The sequence below is a fragment of the Anser brachyrhynchus genome (assembly GCF_964034855.1).
Source record: "Anser brachyrhynchus genome assembly, chromosome: 5".
Taxonomy (NCBI): Eukaryota; Metazoa; Chordata; class Aves; order Anseriformes; family Anatidae; genus Anser; species Anser brachyrhynchus.
In genome coordinates this window covers 17063122-17085069 of record NC_137699.1, presented here as the reverse complement: position 1 = coordinate 17085069, position 21948 = coordinate 17063122, and the positions used below count along the sequence as shown (strand labels likewise).

Here is a 21948-nt window from a genome sequence, read left to right as displayed (position 1 = left end):
GGAAGGTCAGGGGGTATTCTTTAATGAATTAATAATTTAAATTTGGAATTGTTGGGGAGGTGTTATTTATGTAACTTATCCCAGTACAAAACTTTACAATGGAGCTGGAAAATTTTCTTTCTGGGCGCTTCATCTGTTGGTTGGTGGTTTGTTTTTTTTTTCCAGTTTACTTGGTATTGATTAGTATTTATTGTTTTGCTTGTTTGCTCTGGTTTCCTATTTTTAGTGTGAAGTAGTAATCTATGAAAATGTCTTCAAAGTGTTTCAGTTTGTGTACTCCAGTCACAGGGCTTCAAAGATCCCTGGTTTTCCTTTTATTTTTTTATTCCTGAATGTCATTTGGTAGAGCAAACTCAGCTCTTCAATTTACTTAAAGGTTACCCTATGCTGCCTCAGTTAAATTTTAACCAAAAATGCTGTTCACTGCAGTTCAGTGATCAACTGAGAGCCAATTTACTGTCTCTCCACAGACCTCGGTTAGGAGTTGTTCTAAAATGCCCAGCAAAAATACTGTAAACTCCCCCGATCCTGCCAAATAAACCTTTAAACCCTGCTGTTCTTGCTGTCAGGCTTGTCAGAAGTTCTGTCCATGAGTTACCAGCACAGAATCAGGCCAACTTCTTCTAATAAGAGGCTTTTATTTTACTTGTTCCTTCCTTTTGCTCTTTGAAAGTCAGGGAAGTAAATTTCTTTGTTATAGCTAGTATTTAATTACAGATAGTTCACAACTGCATCTTTTCCTATCTTCTCTATATTATGAGTATTTTGACTTGCTTACTCTTTTCTTCTGCTTCCTACACAAGGCAGCTTTGTGTTGCCTTGTTTTAAAGTGTTAACCTCTAACACTGTATTTGGATCTGCAATTACTCTTATTGGTTAAAGTTCCTTTGATTGTTTTAGCTGGCTGCTGCACTCAGCCAAGGCACAGTAATAAAATAATACTCAAAATTTTGAGAGCTAGGAAGAATCCATCTGTCCATGGTATTTATATAATGCTTTACATTTTCAGGATATATCTCATGTACCAACTAGTCTCTGAAACAGTACAAAACACTTCTGAATTTTTTTTAAAAAAAAAAAAGCTGTCGTCTTTCCTACTGTTCTTGCACTGACTGTAATGACGGAGAAATACGGAATGATCTGATGGTGCCTGTGCTGCAGAGTTTATATATTGTAAGCATGAGATAAGAAATGTCAGCTGTTCACAGATGAGGAAAATAACAAACTGTCAGCAACGTAAACGTTATTTTCTTCAATAGGCGTTGCAGCTAAGGGAGATAAATGACGTTTGTGTGATTGAATGATTTTTTTCATGCTATATCTGAGGGGAAAAAAAAAAACAACAAACTAACAGTAGCTAAGAGGAGCTAATCCACCACCACCGCTGCCTTTCCAAGGGAATCAGGAACGGATGGCTCCTACGTCTAAAGCAGTCGTCCTTCACACATTGTCTATTTGGTAGGAATAGGTCTGTGCAGGTAGGAGTGGGAGCAGAATTTGGCTGCAAAGCCTTGATGACTGGTGAGGGTACACAGAAGGGCAGGACCTGCACTGTATTTGCATAACTGACTGTTTGGGGTGGGGGGCACAACAAAAACCAACACTTTCAATTATAAACCAAAAAGATAGTGCACAAGAAGTGCTGAGATAGAGATGCCTTTAATCCTACACTTTCAGTCACATGACGGGACAGGACCACACTTCGAGGCAATCTGATTTTCTTCCCATAGATTTAGGATTCTGCTGCGATTCCCTAATTGCTGTGGAATGCTGGTAATAACAAGCAGGGCATTATCGCTCTATCTGGATTGTACAACACTAGAATAGTTTGCATTTCTTTAGTCTCATTTACCATGGGGAATTTAGATATAACCTGACTGGTGAACCTACATGACTAATACTCCCTTTTTAGGAGTGCAGAAATTGAGACAAACGGTGATGTTGTTTTCTTCATGCTGAACACACTAGGAAAACCTGAGATTGGAATGGGGTCTTTATATCCTTAAAGGGTTAATTGCTTTAACCTTAAACTATGTGTGCAGCTTGCACAAATATCTTCATTCCCACTTTATTTTGGACATACTGAAGAAAATTATAGCAGAAATATAAATATTTATATTTAGCCAAATTTTTAATGGTATAAAATCCACACATTATTTCTAAATACCACTTTTTTATGAGAAATATAAATTAGGATCTTTACAACAAAGTGCAAGATTCCAGTTTCTCAGAGGAAGACATTGGCTTCTCCATTCGGACAGGTGGGATGTACTACAGTTTCGATGAAAGTGTCATGCTGACTACTCCTAAATGCTAGCTTTCTTTTTTTTTCCCCACTCACAATGGAGTAGTAAAAGTAATATAATGCAGTAGTCTAGATGGTGATTACCAGACAGTGGCAGAGAAAGAATTGAACAGTTTGAAGATGAGGACCGTGTGCGGCTTGAATTTTCTTCGTGAAAGGCTCTTCACATGTGGGAAGCTGCAAGGCATGACAGGCAAAAATCAGAGTCTCTCCCTTGCATGTAAGTTCACAAACAACTGCATACCCCTTTATTTTAAGGAGAGGAAAACTTCATAATTGCATGGCTATCATGTTTATCACTAGCACAGCTACTAGTATTTCCAACAGTGTACTAGTATATGTTATGAGCCTAAAGGTGTAAAATGAGACTTACAGGGAGGCGGAAGTTCTGCTCTGAATTAGAAAGCTGGTGGGAGCTTAGGGTCCTAGAGGTACCTAAATCTGTGTCCCCACTCCCTCCCACCTCGCTGTTCTGAAGGATCTGTACTGAAATGACCAGCTCATTTCCCACAGCTTATCAGCCATCTGATGAACGCTTCTGACCTTGACTGGACTGGAATGATTATTTAGCTGTTGAGCTGTGGGAGATAACGTTGGTCCAAGTTCCTGGCCATACTTCATCAGTTTTCAGAGAAGTGCAAGTATGCATGATGAACCTATCACAGCTGTGGTTTAATGGGTATAAACAATTAAGCAATTATAAATCAATGAGCTCTGTAACTCTGGTATTATAATAATTACATTTTAAAAGGCACTACTTAGTTACAACTCGGGGATTATTTACAGGCAATAATTAAGGTCAGGCTCACTTCCTCCTGTTACACAGAGTATTTGTATGAGCAGCATGTCAAACAATAATTAATTTAAGGCAAACCTAATTGCGTATTGTACTGAAGTGTGTCATTATCCTAGAGAATATGATCTTGTATCTACCACTGGTTAGGTTTTAAGGGAAAAATACATCTTTTTTTAAGTGAAAAGGCAAATTGTCTTAATGTTATGTTTCAGTTAGAAAGGTGTTATTTGCCCCAGTTTTTATTATTATTATTCAGCCCACAGGAAAGGGAATAAAGTAACAGGAAAAGGAGTATGGCACGCTGTGTGTATGAAGCAATCCTATGAAGAAAGAATAGATGGGAAAAATTAGTGCAATCTTTTTACAGGATTATTCCCCACAGTATATTTCCCAGTGCTTTGTCTGGTCTAGTTTGCAAAGATGCAAATGATGTCGTCTTTATTGCTTCCCTAAGGGGAGATTATTCCAGTCTAATAACATTCACAGTTAGGAAATTTTACTGATGTTCAAACTGTTTTTCTTTACCTGACTTTACCCCATTGCTCCCAGTTGTAAACTCCCGCGGGCGATTCTGAATAGTTCCTCTCCTTCCTGGGTGTTCTGAGCCAAGCAACACACAAGTATTTCTTTTAATCTTCCATCGAAGTCCATCTAAACGATGGGCATTTGGGCCTTGGAGAGCCTCCAAGCTTGAACATAGCATCCAGCTGGTGCCCTGCGCGCAGGCGTATGTCCCTGCATGGACACACTGACCTGCAGACATGTGCGTGCCCACGAAACGCATGCCCCTGGTGATGTGACCTCCTGGTACCCACTGGCTCATGAAGTGTTCTCTGGGTAATGCATTCCTCTTCTGGTTAGAGGAGAAGTCACCTGCGAGGCTAGCTGCCTTGAAGGGTGAATTCCCAGGATCGGCACAGTCACAGAGGTGGGAAGGGACCTGAGGAGCTCTCTGACCTGACCTCCATTGCAGAGCCGCATAAACCCTGAATGCAGACCACATTGCTCAGGTCTTGGTCCTGTCCCTTCAGCACCCTCAAGGACACATGTTCCACAGCTTTTCTTGGTGACCTAGTCCACTACTACATTTCCATGGTTTTTTTTCCCCCTTTATATCCAGTCAGGTCCTGATCTTAGACTTGGTAGTCTGCTGGGATGCATTTTACACCTGAGGTATGTTTTTAAGCAGACACAGCAGTAGCAAAAGGGGGCAGCATGAAGTCTCAGCAGGATGTCTCGTGAGCTTCGAAAGGCAGCACAGGTTTTTCCAGCGTCGGTCAGAAGAACATCGTCAAGTTCTCTCCCCTCTCTGGGTTTTGCTTTCCTGTCCAGAGTTATTTTGTTTCTGTAGTATTAAATGATGAACCTGAAAGAACATTTTTGAGTGACATTTTAAGAAGATGTTTAAAATATGCTCATGTTAAAACACTTTAGAATTCAATCATATTATGAAAGGCATCTCACCAAATATTGAAAAGTTTATTTGATGAAATATCTAACATTGTGACCATTAGGAGTCACATTGTGCAGTCTGTGTTATCCATATGAAAAGCAGGATCTTCTACAGGACATGGTGTCTCTTCTTTCTGGTCATGATACATGAATTGGATAATATCAGTGACACCTCTGTAGGAGACTGACTTTCAGATGCAGGTAACTTGGTTGTTGTGCCCCCATACCTCATTCCTCCTTGGTGCTCCTCTGTTTTTTCTATTCTCCTATTGCTGAATGGGCACCAAGGTTTCTCCAGTTCACTAGCACAGACTTTCTTGCTCATCTCAGTTGACACTGGATATTTCAGGCACGTACTGGTGCCCCTCCCTGTGACAGATCAATACATCTCACAGTTCTGGCAGGTTTGGTTGTTACCTTGGGATTGCAGTCATCCCAGCTGCAGGTGTCACCGATAGAGATAATACCTTGCCTTCTTGCAACAGCAAGTGTAGCAAACAGGCTCCTTTTTGTTAGGCTAAAAAGTTCTAGCTCCTTCAGTCTTTTAAAGACCCCTGCCCTTTTTTCTTGATCTCTGTTGCTTCTGGATATCATACTTGTAAAGTGGGGTTCCTGGTCCTATGCTTAGCATTCCAGGTAAAACCTTGCTGATGCTGAAAACAAATACTTCATGCATTTGTCAGGCTGTGCTCTGCTTTACACATCCAAGGGTGATGCCAGCCTCTTTCTCTTTGTTGTGGCCGCATGATGTTGTTTACTCAAGTGCAGCTTATGCTCAGATATATCCCTCAGTGTATCCAAAACTGTTTTCTGGGCAGTCATTCCTCATTCTACTTTTATACAGTTGATCATGTCTGTACAAGTGTAAGATCTTCCACTTGACCCTGTTATTAAATTGCACTCTGTTTTTCTTCCAGATGGTTTCTTGAATTTTCTTATTGATAACTACACTAGCACCATTTTCTGGGGCCGTTCTCCAGTGTTTTATTCAGAAGTAAGGATTTAGTAAAATGTAGTTGTAGTACTGCAAACAAAAACCCTACAGAACAATACATTAGAACATAATGTCAGGTGTAATTCTGTTTTGCGAAAGTCACAGTATTTATGAGGAGGAGAATAGGCATTAGGTTAGTGAAAAATATTTGTATGAAAAAGTAAGAAAAGATAGTGCCTACTTTATAGATAGATGTAATGGAAAAATGACTTGACAAGTCCTTATGATATAATGCTTCCAAATAACAAGGATGAAGTATTTCATAGAAAGGCTGCCTATGAAGCCATTTCAACAAATAACCAAATGAAAGACTTATGTTCCAAAGTGACTGAATTTGCTTTTCATTTAACAAAAAGTTGGTTTTACACTATGGTTATTTTGTAGAGATGTACAGATACATGTGGAACCCAAAATAATAACTGAGGTATACTGTAATATCCTTTAGCAGAAATATTTCAAAGGGGACAGGCTTTTCAAAAAGCTTGGCTTCTGTTTAAGAACCAAAACAACAAGCAACATTCTTAGAGACTTTTAGCATGCATGGCTTTGAGCGCTTCTGAAAATTTGCCTATAGAGGTGGATGCCGAGCATTTGAAAAAAATTATCCTTGAGCTCTTTGGAAAATCTGGCTACATTTTAGACAAATGTTTCTTCTATGATCTCTTGCCCTTTGATATACCAAAGCTTCTCATGCTATGTGATGAACTGCTTGTTGTCAGATGTTTATCGGTTTTAAGCTGGTTTAAAAAAAAAATGTGGAGGAGGGTCTTTTTGTGGAGATGTAGCTGAACTTTGTGTTTAGAGGGGAAGTCAAGCAGTCAGTCAAGTGATTAATCAAAGCTTTCAGTCCTTTGACAGGACTGGGAGCATACAGACCAGGTGTGGGCCTGGAGAACCTTTCTTACGCTCCAATCCATTATTGTATCAAGGCATCGTAGGTTTACCAGCATGACCAAGAAATGTTTGCATGTGTTTTTCCACTATCAAATGGGGTCAAAATGTTGCAGCCTCTTATCTGATGCAGGGAATGATTAGCCAGTTTGCAAAGTACATTGCAGATAAGTACTAACTAATCTCAGTGCAGAATATATTACTAATAAAAGAAATAAGGGTATGTATAATTGGATGAACCCAACATTTCATAAAGCCTGTCTTTTAAATATCGCAATCATTATATTTAACATCTAATTTAAGTTTACAGTAGCACCTGCTTATTAAAGTTTCTGGGTTGCGTTTGTGTGTCATGACAAAACTTATATCTGAAAAACACAATTCCTATTTTCAGTCCTGCTCTACTGGTAAAGTTAATATGGAAGCTGTCCTCCAGGCTCACACCTTCTGAAGAGCATCCAAAGTGAACATACAGATTACATGCTCATGGAAAACTCCTGGTCTATTTAACTGACAACAAGAATCTTGTTGTGGCCCTTCCAAATTTCTGAATTTATAACAGCCAGAATGCAATCTGATGCAAATCCAGATTGGATCAACAGGAATATCCTGGCTGGCCTGAAGGTGTCCTTGGTGAAACTGCAAGACTACCCACTGAAATATTCCCACAACTACCACGTGGGCAGCAGCCAGTGCCTGACAGGCTGCCTGCAAGGACATGGTTATATCCTTTTTCAGCCATGTACACACACACACACACATATATATGCCTAATAATTTGAAGATATGCTTCTCTTGCTATACTCAAGGATCTTAAATGTAAGACCAGTAATTATTTACAGCACTAGGTGGTTAACCTGTTCTTGTATCAACTACCAATCTTATCCTGATTAATCAGTATTTAATTCTACATTCCCCATCTCTATTGACCTTTAAAAATATTCTTTGCTACCTATCAGAAAATTTTATATGGTAGGAATTATTTTAGATCTTATTTGGATGATTAATTGCTTTGTTTTTCAGCTCAGTGGGAGGGGTAGGCTTTTGTTCAATGCACTTCTTAAAATTACATGAAAGTAGTTTCTGAGCAATAGAAATGGCCGAACTGTGCCATGGGTGCAGTAATCTGGGCTTCATGATAGAAGACTACATTAATAATTCTTTTTAGAAGTTATTTGTTTACTTATTCCCCATAGCTTCTTTCCAAAGATTGTACAAGAGATGCTTAGCTATAACAGCAAGGTAAAGATACGATTGCGTAATAGATAGGGTTTGCGATGAGTTTTAATCTTTACTGAATCTTTTCAGTAACTAGTGAATGATATGTAGCTGATGGAAGAGATACAGGAAAGAAAGAGCAGCTGGTGTTTTGACTGATTCTGTAATATTGTAATTATGTTTCTAAACCTGTGCCAGGTGCTTTAACAACTCTAGCTAGGTTTTATTTTATGTGGATGTAAATAAATAAAGATTGTGGTTAATTTTCCTGTTTCCTGAAATAAGCTTTTATAGGTGTCAGTGAAAGCAATGTAATTGAGGCCTAGAAAAAATATGAGACTTAATTATTGGAACTGTGCAACCAAAATAATGGGGTGCTTGAGAGGGCGACTGAGCTGCTAGGGAGGAGGTGAATTGGCAGGCTATTTATAGTCCATCAAAGGTCTGCATTTGTGCCTTTTAATAAGGACATGAAGCAAGGAAATGGCCAAATATAACCTTCAAATACTTATGACATGAACACGGTGCGGACAATGACTGGAGCTAGCATGGGTGCATACTGTATAGATTAGTCATTAATCAATTGAAAAATATGTTGCACATTGGCAGCAGAAGCTAAGCAGTAGGAAGTGCATGGCAAAGTGTAAAAGAAAGAGGTTAGATACAAATAAAGGGGTGGGGGAGTGCCTATGAACTTTTTGGTTCAGCTACCGGAAAGCTCGACTTGCAGCACGCTTTATCACTTAGTATGCTACATCAGGAAAGGCAACCTGAGCAACAAATCTGGTCTTGATTCAAACACACAGTTAAAGGCGACTAGGTGAGTGAAAGTGCCTGACTGATGGGAAAGGGAGGCTCCTGCCAGGGCTGCAGGGCTAAGGGATGAGCACTCAAGCCCGAAATAGCATTCAGAGACCCTAGACAGCCAGTGGTCCCTGGGAGTAGGGTGGTGTGGGGGGAGAACTTGCAGCTGACAATGGCATACCTGTCAGCTTCAGGAGGGCTTAATTTTATTCTTAGGAGATTTAAACCTAGGTGTTTATTTCAGCCCAACATGAATAAAACTCAATACAATTAATGCAGTATTATCTGCTTCCAAATAACTGTTGTTAATACAGATGTCATTTGTCTCTCCCAAAAGTATAAAATTAAGAGGGAAAGTAACAATCTTGTGGAACCCACGATGGAACAGATTAGATTTTTTTTTTGTGTGTGTGAAATGCAGTCATACTTTATTTCACTTTTATTTTTGTATTTGCTGGTTTAAAATATCCTGTAAAGCCATATGAGATTATAACAAATCTCACAATTTTCCCTTTAAGTCTCTGTGATGATGGCTATTGTGCAATTTTCATTTCAACATACAGCTGAAGTCCAGAGAGCGTAACCATACTGGAGCATGATCAACTTCAGGATAAACAACAAAGAGAGGATATAATTATATGTACTCACAGGAGATGAAAATTTGAAACTGTTTTCCAGTTCACAGATGTTAAATGGGCTCAAGTCAATTAGCAAAACTATCTTTCACCATTTGTTATAGCAATTAATGTATTAAAGTGAGGGGTGGTCACCTAGTGAAACTTCTTAAGCAGCTGTGCTTCTTTCAGTGAGACACAGAAGTCTTAAATCTTTTCTCTGCCACAGTACCTAGCAGCGGAAACCAGTCCTTGCCAAAAGCCATAAAGCTGATGCCTTATCCCTCTCTAAATCCCTCCTCAAACCTTTTTCTTCTGTGATGCTGTGAACCACTCCCATCGTTAGGCAAGTAGTGAGCTGTAGTGAAGTCTGTTTGTTTTACAGTTATTCAGTCTTTCCAATCCACTCCTACCTCTGGTTTATCTGTTCCATCCACAGCTTTTATCCTCACCGATAAGACCACTGTTAGATCTCAGATGCAGGAACTCGTATTATTGTTTGCAAAACACCAAATTAAATTAGATCCTTTCATTTGGGGTTTCTAGGTGCGACTGTAGTATAAATAGTAAATAATAACTTTGTAGGATTGGCATCATCTGTAACCCAAAAATCTGAAATTAAGACTTCAGGAGTAGGTGATTTTCAGCACACTAGAAAAACTAAGCAGTGGACAAGCCACTGGGCTGCTGCAGCACAACTTCATCACTAGATGAATCCCAATCTAATACAGAGCAGTGCCAATAGATTTGCGGAACTGTGCATGTGTAAGCCTACACCACTTGCTCCCAAAACACCATCCAGACTAGAAAGAACAAAAAATATTTCCATTGTAAGGTGCTTCTTGGTATATCAGCAGATTCACTTTCCCAGATTTAGGTCTGATTTCTTGTTTGTTATTAACCTGTGGATGGCCATCCGTGCCAAAAATCTTCCCACATTAATGTAGCTTAGGAATATGTAACCTGGAGTTCATGTTTGAACCACAGTAACCTATTTTGTCCTGCAGTGACAGAGTGTCATAACAGAAGTGAAGAGATCATTAGTTAAACCTGATAGGAGAGGTCACAGGAGAAAGTTCTGGGTCATAATCTCAATGTGACAATGCTCTTAGCATGTCATCTTGGCTGTGATATCAATAACTGGGTCAAAACCAGCAATAAAAATGAATACACTGTGCATCACTAAGCTAGGAGGAGAACACTGTGTCTTTTGAGACCTCTGTGTGACTGGTCATACCTGTTCTAAAATGAGTACATTCTTCGGGAAGCATTAAAAGAAACAGACCTTACCTTAGTGTCTAATCATAATAAATGACAGGCTGGTTTAATTATTACTTGGTAATTCTTTATTTAAACTTTGTACTAAGATTCATTTGCAGTATATTCTTTCATGCAGAACATAAAAGATATAATTGTGTGCGGAGTAGGCGTGGTGTTTCCCTAGGTCAAGTAAGGAATAATTTGTTTATGTATTTGCTCTGTACGAAAAACCTGTGCATGCTGTACATGTATGTCCCACTTCATATGACTTTCTAGTGGTTGTTTGCACAAATTGAGGACAGTTCATTAATGTTTGACAGTCACTTTTCTTCCCTGAAGGGGGAGGGAACTTCACTGTAAGTCTGATATGAAGGAGGAAGATATAAATGTGTTGGCACAGAGCTGCAGTGACTTAAGAAAACCTTCCAGACCCCCCTCTAGATCCTCATACTTCCCCACTCCATAGATGAGTACTTCTGAAGTAGTTGGTCTGACTGCTCTATCTTCTTGTAGGACCTTTTAAAATAAAGTCAGGGGCCACTCTTTGCTTCCAGGATGCTGAGCCATCCTCCTGAAACAAAATTATCTGTTCTCAACCTTTTTTTACTTGGCTTACTGAAGCTGGCTTTGTGCCTTCAAGAAAGCTGTTACAGTCAGTATTTCACTGGATCACTGTTTTTTAGCCACCCTGTACATGTTGCTTTTGTACGTGCTTCATGCATATAGTTGCTGCACCAAGGAATTTGTGTGAATTAAGAGGCACTGGACTTGTAGAATGAGACGCGGGCAAATAAAACTAGAAGTCACTTTGGAAAGCTTTGATTTATTTTATTTTTTACAAAACAATGCAGTATTCTGAGAAAGTTGGAGCGATAGCTAATTCTCAAGGGCTTTGTTTATTCTTCTGCAAAATTGTTCTCTTTATTGGAGGGAAAAAAATCAAAAATTTCTGGACCTGACTTGCTAGTATCGCCACCAAATTCCTATTAAACACTGCATTATCCAGTTGAGACTGAGAGAGCTCAGTGTCAAAATTGTAGCTAATTCCCAGCCAGATTTCTTCCAGCACTTCTTTCCAGCAGGCTACTCCTCCCAGCTGCTGCCCTCTCTCCCTGAGCTCGCTCTTCTCTTCCTTCTCTTCTCTAGCGCTCAGATTTTGAGCTAGAAATCCCTGCCATTCCCTACCTCAAGAACTGTTGACTAACCGTCTGGTACTATCTCCCTGTGCTTATTCTGGGTTTTTTTTGCCTTTTTTTTTTTTTTTTTAGAATAGCATGAAGCTCCCAATTCAAGCCACTCACTTCAATTGCTGCTGGCTGATGTCTACTCACAGAATCTGGGCCAATACAGGTGAAAGAGAGAAGACCAACAAAAACCTAAACTCCATTACACTGGAAAGTTTGGTAGTTTTCATAGAGAGGGAGAAGGAAGAAAAGGAGTTACCTTCACCCCAGGGGATGAGGAATGACCTGCTAGCTGCACAACATATACAGAAACTAACCGTCAAAGTCTTCTGTGTTCCTGTCCTGTAGAAAAGGGGAACCACATTTTTCAAAGCTGCTAATCAGCCACTTTAATTAGTGCTGAACTTACTAGCCCTCAAGGCAACTTTCTTTATTAGTAGCACTTCTGTGCAAGTATTTTGGGCTCACAGACACCTACTCTGTTCTTTGGGGCTCTGCCCTGTAGAGCTCTCATCAACTCCAGAGGGCCCAGGACATTTGACAGTACCACAAGAGCAGTGCAAGCAGTTAGAGAGGGAAGAAACTTGTTCTTCCAGCATGGAGAAATGGATAGTACGGTGCTGGCCTGCCACAGGGCACTCATTGTTTTATGACACAGCCACTGTTTTTTCTGTTATCAGCCATATTTAGAAAGTAAATGTTTTTCTAATCTCAGCTGTTTTTCTGCCCTTTTGATACTTTTGTTCGAAGTTTTTTGTCCCATATTTCTTTTTAATGTTTTATTTTCTATGGATACCTTTGTGTCCTCTTGATATCTTTGAGTCTTTGTCATGTTTGTTGTCTTCAATAAGTTTGCCTCTTCCTTTTTCATTCTTTTCCTTTCATTCTCTCCTGTATAGTTTTCCTCCTTTTCTCTAGTATTATATTTATTTATTAACTGTACTTAAGCTGCCTCGATTGAACATGAGGTCCTACTATGTTAGTCACAATCTACAGAGCACGGCAGAAAGGAATTTTATCCTCCTTCCACAGATAAGGAAAACAGGGCTCTGACCAGTCGGTGTCTTGACCTAATTCACATAAGCAAGCTAGATGCTTCCAGGCTTAAGACCATTTCTCACGAGTCCCACTGATGTAAGGCTGTTGGTCATCTTTTTTCCTTTTTTTTTTCTTTCACACATTATCTCTCTGTGTGCTCTCTTTCTCTTTTCTTTTGTACTGTTCCAGAGAGAACAGTTTATTCCCTAGGGTTGCTACCCCTACCCATTGGCCACTTTGCAGAATGGATATCTTTCCACCCAAATAGGTGGCAATGATCTCGGGTTACAGGATGTTTCATCAACTTCAGAATACCTGTATTGCATAACTCAGGTAAGTTGAACAGTACACCCATCTTGAAATAACACTGGGCATACAAGTTAATTGCATAGTTACTGTAGAAAAATAAAAGAAAATTATTTGCTGGTAACTACTCCATGGACTCTATCAGCAGTGGCAGTAACTTGCTTGTTTAACTTGAGATAACACTTTCAGTGCTTGCTATTTTCCAGTAATCATGTAATTGACTGGTGTGCAAACAAAACGACACTTTGGAAAAATGCTTGCACATAAAATCCCAAGCTAACATGGCAAGAAAAGGTTACTCCTACTACCTCCATAAACATTACTGACAACGGTTATCATAGTTTCTTCAAAAATAAGTGGTGGTGGGGAATAGAATAAGTGCCTTCATTGAATTCCACCCACGTTCTGCTGCAGGGCAATGGGGAAAGATGCACAACTGGGGGAGGAGAAGGAAGAAAAGAGGTACTTGATTGACATGTATAAATGAAGATCAAATAATCTTTGTTTTTGTTCTCCTTCTCTGTGGTAAATTATTTGGATGAGGGAAGGTTATTTGAATTACATGGTGAAACATAAGCTTAGATCTGTCTCATTCACAAAGCAAAAGGACCACTGTCCTGTCACTTTGACTTATTACAACCTCTAAATCTCCAAACTTAAACTTATATTTCTTTGAGCAGGGTAGAATCAGCTTGTGTTAATAGTAGTGGAAATTAATAATGCATCTAAAAATTAGACTCTAAGGTTTTAACATAGGAATGAGTTGAGAAAAGTGAAAAATAAACTCTAGCCTTCTTAAAACTAAAGCAAGAACTGGTTTTGGTCCCTTTCTTTTTTTTTTTCCAACTAGTTTTGAATCAATAAAATCAAATTCTTCTCCCAGCAGATTTTAGCATCCATGTTCAAATGTGGACAGAAAGAACTAGGTCCTGGCTTAAGTCTCTGTCATCTAGAAGGTGGATGTGACACCTCATCTATATCAGGATCAACATCAAAATAAAGTAGGGCATGGATAAGAGATTGTTATTCTCATCCTGAAGTGGATAATCCTATTCCAAGATAAAAACTCATCAATGCTAAGTCACTTCTTTGGACCAGAGGCTCCACCTGTTACTGTGGCACTATTGCATGGATACAACTGACTCCCTTGCTCCGACATGATACTCTCATATGAGCTTTTTGCCTTTTTTTTTTTCCCTGGTTCAGCTTAACCCCTTTCTACTCAGAATAATGTAGAGTTTAAGGCAGTAACACTACCCTATTCACAGTCACAACATATCTGTGTTGCTCTATTGTCTCAAGATCACACTTAGTCATTTCTACGCATGTCAGCATTTGAATTGCGCCTGTTATCATTTTTCCTGGGTGAATACCAGGATACTGTGTCTGGAAGTCTGGGATGCAGCGTCTTGAGTGCTAACGTAATAGAGATCTTGCCGAAATATTACCTACTAGAAGTTCGCAGTAGCTGTTGTTCTGTCTGTATTTCGTTGAGGTGCTTCGTTATTAATGGAAATTCTAAGGGAGTTGTTATCCCATATTAAAGCATAACAAGAGATTTCAATCTATTATTGAGTCATAATAGCTACTGGCGTGGTGCTTTTTTCAATAGTAAGTGGTTGGAGAGCAACCTTTGGACATGTTCCTGCAGCAACACCCACTCTTCTAGGGAAAAGGATTATCAATGCAAATTACAGGGGTGTGTTTATTAAAGGTTACTAATTTGAAAAATGAAAAATTTGCCAAGGCGAATGATTGGTAAAAGCATCTGTCATCTATTTCAGGACCAAAAGAAGACTGTAAGAATCACGGAAAGCAAAAAAGGCTTTTTTTTTTTGGTAAAAGGGAAGCCTGGAAGCTATAATTACTCATTTCCTTAGATTTGTTCTAAAGTGCTTATCCAAACCTCTAGGGGCTATTTTCAAGCATCTTAAGTATTTCTATTAGAACCATTTAATCCCAAGGTAATATTTTTTTTCCCATTGTTATCTAATAAAGTTCTCCTAGAATAATGTTTAATATAAAGCTGTGGGCAACCAAGCACCTACATCCAATCTGATCCCTTACAGAAATCAGAGTCTTGATGTATCTTTGTAGGGTATGAGCACACCTGGATCAGGCTCTGAATAAAATTTCTCACAAGGTAGTGACATAGAAAAGTAACATTTTATATCTCACTTTTACATAAATAACATGAATTCAAAATATCTTATACCTCACTTCTATTCTTTCTTCTGCTGAGGAGTGCAGATTAGAATCGAAGATTCCCCTTCTTCACATAAGTAATCTCTCAGCTGCCTGAGAATTCATCAGTGCCTGTTGATGTCTCTTGCTGAGCCAGTTAGTAGTTCAGAGCACCTTCAATAGGAAGAAATGAGAGTACTCCTTACAAATTTAGAATAACTCAAATTCTAGCTCTCTTCATGGAGATGGGAGAAACTTAGCTGGACCTCTTCATTCCAAAAAGCTGCTGGGTTTCATCGTCCTCAGTGAGACTGTTTACTGTCTGGGTACCATATGAAAGAGCTGGAACTCCTTCCTTATGCTCAGAAATAAAACGTAGCCAGAGATGGTTAGTTTTCAAAGGCAAGGCTTAGCATTCTATCTTCAGAAATGGATTCTAGGCTGAGATTTCTCAACTAGGAGGCTATTCTCTGCTGTGTTCAGTCACCTAACACTCAGACATGGATCAAGATTAAAGACCTGCTCTTATTCTTGTTTGCTATTACCTGTTTATTCTACTTCACACACACAGCTTGTATTTAAAAAAAAAAAACTTTAATCTTATTATACCTTTGAATGCAGAAGTCTTTACAAGGAAGTCCATTACAAGCATCAAAAAACTACCTATTATTATTATTATATTGGAGGGGGTATATGTGCTTGAAAGATGTATAAGGAAGTAAAGCCTACACAGAGCTTAAGTTTATCAGAGATGAGTCAAAGACCTGATACTACTTCTCTGGGCAGGAAATGACTTTACCCAACAGAGGGAAATTGCATCGTTATCCTCTAAGAATTTAAGCATGGAAATCGCGGTTTCGGGAAGATAGTGTGATTTTTTTTTTTTTTATACGGCTGTTGTACTCTCCTGAAATTGAAATGACCAAAGCGGATATTTTAGATACCCCCAAGAGACTGTTGAAGTTATGGAAACTAAGTCACAAGGACATCTCCAGATTCTGAGGGACGCTCCAAAATGACTTTCTCTTGCTCAGCCCCTAACAGCAATGTTAAAGTTTTCATATTTTGTAAAGTAAATGCAAAAGTTTTATAAAAAAAAAAAAAAATCAGCTACTTTCATTATACACTGTCCCTGGGAAACTATTTCTGGCATAATCTTAGCCTTATGGCATTTTAGTCATCGTACTCTATATTAAAAGTATAGAAGACAGTGTGAGTTTCCTCCATAGAGATTAGTAGTTTTGAAAAGTACTTTAAATTTGGAATTCAAAATTTCAGTGCACAGCTGACAAAGTGTGAAAATACGACTCGTGAAGTTATCCTGACTCTAACCTCTCCGGGCTAACAACATTTCAAAAACCCCTGCTATACTTCAGCTGCCTTTCTTTTGTTATTTCTGTGAAAATAAGTTTCTTCTCATGTTTTCAGAATCTGAGCTCTGTCATTTCCACTAGACTGATACTTCTGGGAGGATGAAAAATTCTCTTTAAAAAAAAAATAAAAAAAATCTCCATGTGACATTTATAAGGAAGAAAAATAAATCTATTTCAGTCAACTGTAATTCAAAATAGTAACTTAAGGGTTTTAACAAAATGTGCAAAGGGAAAAACATCTTGATTTTTTTTTTTAAATGAGAGGGTAATTACAAGTGTAGCAAAGCTAATGTTTGTGGCATGAACCATAAAGGTCTTGATCTCTCTATTGGCTTCCAAACACATAAAATATGCATTTGTGTCTTACAGCTCATTGTGTGATAAACTTAATCCTGTAATGGGAAATCTTCTTTTGACCTAGCTGACATCCATGGTGCAAGGCTAAGTCTGGCTATTTAGCTGTTTAGATCTGTCAGCTTCATGAAACTTCTCCTGAGTGCTTTATGGCCAATTTTCTCTAACATGTTTTTTCCTTTTTTTTTTTCATGTGTAAGATTACTTCAACGCATGCTAGATTAAAGTTGGACTAGATGATTGTAGAGGTCTTTTCCAATCTGAATGATACTATGATTTTGTTACAGTCCCTGGCTTATTACCTTCAATTCCTAGAATACTAACACCAATCCCCTGTTTTAGTTTTCTCCTTCCTGTTCATCTTCTGCGTATTGCTCTGTTCAGGAATCTTGTGCTCATTCCTCATGCTCTTGGTGAAATCCCGTTACTGCGCGTGAATATTTTGAATTCCTTCTTTCATCCTAACACAGTTCTCATTCATGGACACCTCTTCCTTCGAGAAATCTTTGCAAAACTATTCCCTGTGGTGTTAGGATCAGTTCTGAGTATTACACGAAGAAAAAAACAGAATTGTAAAGATAGGTAAGGCAGATAAGAACAGAGATTTACAGAGCTCTGGAGGATTTCTGGAAGTGAAACCGGGAATGGCCTATCGCTAATAATAAAGTAAGCAAGCAAGGTAGTTTGGGGACTTCCCCCCCTCTTAACACCCCTGCCCCCCTCCCCTGAGATTAAGTGTTCTGATAAATTTCTACGTATAGATTTTTGCATAGATTTCTACACACACAAAAACATGAGTAAGGAAAACTCAAGACTTGCGTAATGCTGTGTTGAATGACATAATGCCCCAATTTTGATCTGTGTGTCGCAGCCTGGGAAACTTTGTCAAGTTAGAGTTAAACAAAAACCGTATGTTACGGAGAAACATCAAAAACTTAAATACAGATGAAATGACTCTTTTCTATCCGTTGTCTCCCTATGGGAACAGGTTGTAATGCATTGTCATTTCTTTTTATTTGGAAACTCATTTTGTGCAATGTGAGTTTCAGGTATCACACAGTTATCTGTTATGATTACTTGATTGACTATTGTTTTGGTCTGGTCTAATTAGGCTTAGTTTATTATCTTCAGTACGTGATAGTTTTGGTTTTAGCACTTCCAAAATCTGTGAGGAAAATGTGTTTATTAACAACTTGAAATGTCCAGGTTTTCTTTAATATATAGCAGTCCTCCTTACTTAGCACAAGAAACTTCAAATACATCTTAACGTGCAAGGTATGACTCTTTCGTTAATAATAATGGACTACATCCAGGCTACAGGGATCCGGCTATTTTAATCATAGTTAAAAGCGTAGTAAAACAAGGTACTACCTCCTACTACAAAGAAAGCATTGCATTACTGCTTCAGTTGCAATAGACAGCGGTGATCCTCCTGTTTAATGGTGCTTGTCTGCTAATGTTGCTGCCATTGCTACTAGATGCTTTCTTAGTTAGGTGTTTAAGGTCTTAATTATCTTCTCTTCTTGCCTTTATTACAATTAACTAAATCATTTGTTATCATAATGTTTGTCTTCCCCTCACTTTGAAAGATTATTCCCCTCTTATGCTGTGGCTCGAGGCTTGATACACTAGGCTGCCACCGAAATTCTGTGGAAGTATTTCTCCTCCCTCTGATGCTTTTCAGAGAGAGCAGCTGCCCTCTTCCTGCTCCTGCACATTTCTTTGTATCCCCTTTAATTTTAACCATGGGAGACAAACATGACAGTAGCCTTTCTTTTCTTCCACCCCCCCCCCCCCCCCCCCCAACTTTTTTTCTGGCATCTGGACTTTAGGATTCAGATAACTTCCCCATCTGACTTCGGTTAAAAAATAAATAAAATCTTTCAGGCCTTTCTACAGCACCCCAGCCACAAGCCTCTAAGCCTGATTACATGAAGGAAGTATCAGCTGGCAAGCGTGACAAATTCCTTACTTGGGATTCTTCAAATAAAAAATTAAAGCGTGGAACTGTATTCAAAATGTGAGTCAGAGACAACCAGCACTAAGTATTAATCTGTTCAGAAACATTTAAGTGCCTTGTTTTTTAATTGCTGATTTCTCTTGAGGGCCTTCTGTTAAACTCCTACGTGGACACTCCTTTATTTATATACAAGTTGAAAAAAAATACCTGCGTTATGAAATCTCATTGTTTTTGGCTATGTTTTTTGTAGATGTATTCTGAGACCTTTATTTTTGTGGTGCATGCGATATTTCAGAAGTTATCATAACCTGAAGGCCAGGGCATTACATAAAGTGATGACCGAAGGAGATGTGGTAGCTTGATTTTGAACGTGACACCAGTCATAAAAAGAATAATTTCTTATTGTATGAATTAAGTTGCAGGGACTGTTAAGTTAAACTTAAAATAACCCTTTTAAAAGTTGTTGAGGATAATGAATTAGCCAGGAGGAGTGAGAGCCTGCTGCTGCCAACTAAAGTGCTTGGGGACTTGAGATAGAAGCGAACGATAAGAAGCAGCTTTCATGCATTCAAATAAATTACATGTTGGGCTTGGCTTAATCCTGGCATCAGAATGATCTCTGGGGTTTTCCCTACATTATCTTAGTCTATGATTATGCAAATATCCTTTTAATGTAGCGACTCCTTAACAGGAAATTAGTCTCATACTTGCTCATATGCTCTCGCAACCAACAGACATTTGCTTGCAAAATCCTAGTGTGTCTGAGGTACAAAAGGCACTTTAACCCCTTCAGTACCAACATTTTGCAAACATGCAAATAACAGGACATGCTCGGATATGTCAGGGATGTAGCAGATGAATCAGGGAAGAGCTGAGTTGTTCGCTGCCTAACACAAAAATGTTCCTGGGTTTGAAAGTTCAACCAGAATGCAAATGGTATGGAGTTTACATTCAAAGAGAGTACGGAAAAACAGGTGAGGGGGAAAAATCTAACAGAAAAGCAGGATTAAAACTGAATAAGACACGGAAATGAGACAAAGCATAAAGACAAAAGAAATGCAATCATTAAATGCACAGCAACCAGCTGAGCCCAGGTAGTTTGCCATCATCGTTCATGCATATACATGTGCTTAAGCGTAGCACAGCAGTGTTGTTTTCAGAAACTGTACCGAAGCAGGGACTGGGGGGGGTAACCTGCTTTCTCTGGAGAACAGGAATTTAAGGGTGAGAAGCTGATGTCTAATCTGGAAAGACAGATGGCTAATATCCTTTGGGAGGGGTGGAATTAAAATCACAAAAATTGATTTATGTTACTTATGATAGCATTAATGTACACATCTGAGTAAGCAGGAAAGCTTGGTTCTGACCTTGATTTTGTAAATCTTTGTGATGTGAAGTTATCTGAGGTAATCTTTTATCTTTTCCTTAAAGTAATTGTTTCTAGTGCAAGAAGGCTTCCTTTTTTTTTTTTTTTTTTAAATAATACCTGCTAGTTATTTGCCATCTATGTGGAATACACGAGTGATAAGTTAGCAACCAGAACTTGAGGTGCCCCCCACCCCCTTTTCTTTTTTATCCCCTGATCTTAAATACAGACAGTGAAATCCTGGGAGTTCCAGGGGAGCCTGATGAAATTTCACACCTAAATCTCCAGTGGGATTTCGGGTAGTATCTGATTCATTCAAGCTCTTTTGAAACTCCCATCAAAGTGAACTGTTCAAGGCATGACCTTAAGGTAACACTTGAATCAGCCACAGAATCTAGACTTCCAGCTCTTTGCTTTAAATATAAGACCCATTCTTTCTTCTATATCCAGTGTATTCTGTTTGTAATTATCAGAAATTACCATTAGAGAAATTGGAGCTAATCTGAGGCTCATTTAGGAGCGAGAATTTATGCTCGACTATTTAAATAAATTCTTGTTGAGCTAGTTTCTGGAGATTAAACTCTGTAATTTTATCTGTTGTAGATGGAAGAATCTTGCTAGTACAATAGCGCAGTATCTTAGACTAAAACAAAACAAAACAATACACAAACGTAAGTACAGAGAGTGGGTGTTTGCAAATGCTATTCGGGCGATTTCATTTCTGTGATTTTTTTCCATTAAATTTCATCTAGTCAAACACATTCAGTCCATTCTTAGTATTGCACGCTAGCCAGTCACTAGTTTTTTTGCCTTTTTTTTTTTCCTGATTGAGCTCTAGCAAAATCTAGCAGATGTGGGAAAGTTTGAAGACAGTGAAAAATTCAGAAATGAAATATTTGGAATTCATTTTGTTTTAAATAGAATAAAATCCTAAGAAATAGCCAACAGTTGTGGTTTCACTAGAGGCTTCATATCCAAAATAATTTTGCAATGGTAATTGCAAGGTATATTTGCAACTTGGTATATTGAATCACTGGTATTCAAATTTAGCAGAAATGGGTCTCCACGCTAATGAAGTCAACTGAAAAATAGTCAGATTTTATTTAGCATCTGATTTATGAAATAAACCCTTGTGTACTTCCAGAATAAATGCCCGAGACTGTATTTTTTAGACACAAGGACTTAGAAACTTGCTCTTTTAAAAAACATATCAAGTAGCACTCTTCTGGAGTGACTTTAAGCTTTAAGCATTGCCAGTCGTCAAGGGACTGTGTTGACATAAAATTAAACCAAGCATGCAGACTCACTGACTTCTATGAAAGCTTTGATTAGCTGGTATCAAAGCTTTATCATGTGTACCCCGGTTACAAAAGTCTACCACGACTCAGAGGGCTGTACTTGTGCACAACGTGGGTCTCTAAGTCACAGATTTTATTAACCTTACATGTTGGGAAAGAAAACAAAAACAAAGCCTACAAGGATTCACCTCTTCACCTCCCTTTATAATAAAAGGGAATTTCAAAGGGCCTTGAAAAAGGAAGCATTCTCCTATTTTTATTTTTTTTAGGTTACATATGAATCAGTGAAGTATATTGCCAATAACTCCCTTCAGTAAGGATACATTAACTTATATCAGCCCAGAAGCAGGGGTTTGGGTTGTTTTGTTTTAGAATTTTGAAACTAATAAGGGTTAACATCAAACTATATATATTTTTTTCTGTTGGTACAGAAGTAATCCATTGAAAATGCTCCTGGTTTATTTCCCAGTTTGTCATCTCCTCTAAAGATTGCACAAAAAATTGTTAGACACATTTAAATAGCAACAAAGAATTTACAAGAATAATACTAA

At 38.5% G+C, this 21948-nt stretch overlaps 1 long non-coding RNA gene across 1 annotated transcript; it reads right to left on the bottom strand.

Annotated features, from left to right (window-relative positions):
- Window positions 1–147: 147 nt before the first annotated feature.
- Window positions 148–14194, bottom strand: LOC308196057. The gene is made up of 2 exons (XR_013952046.1): window positions 3627–14194; window positions 148–2482 (listed from the first exon to the last, which is right to left on the bottom strand). It is a non-coding gene; the product is annotated as an uncharacterized lncRNA (long non-coding RNA).
- Window positions 14195–21948: the final 7754 nt, after the last annotated feature.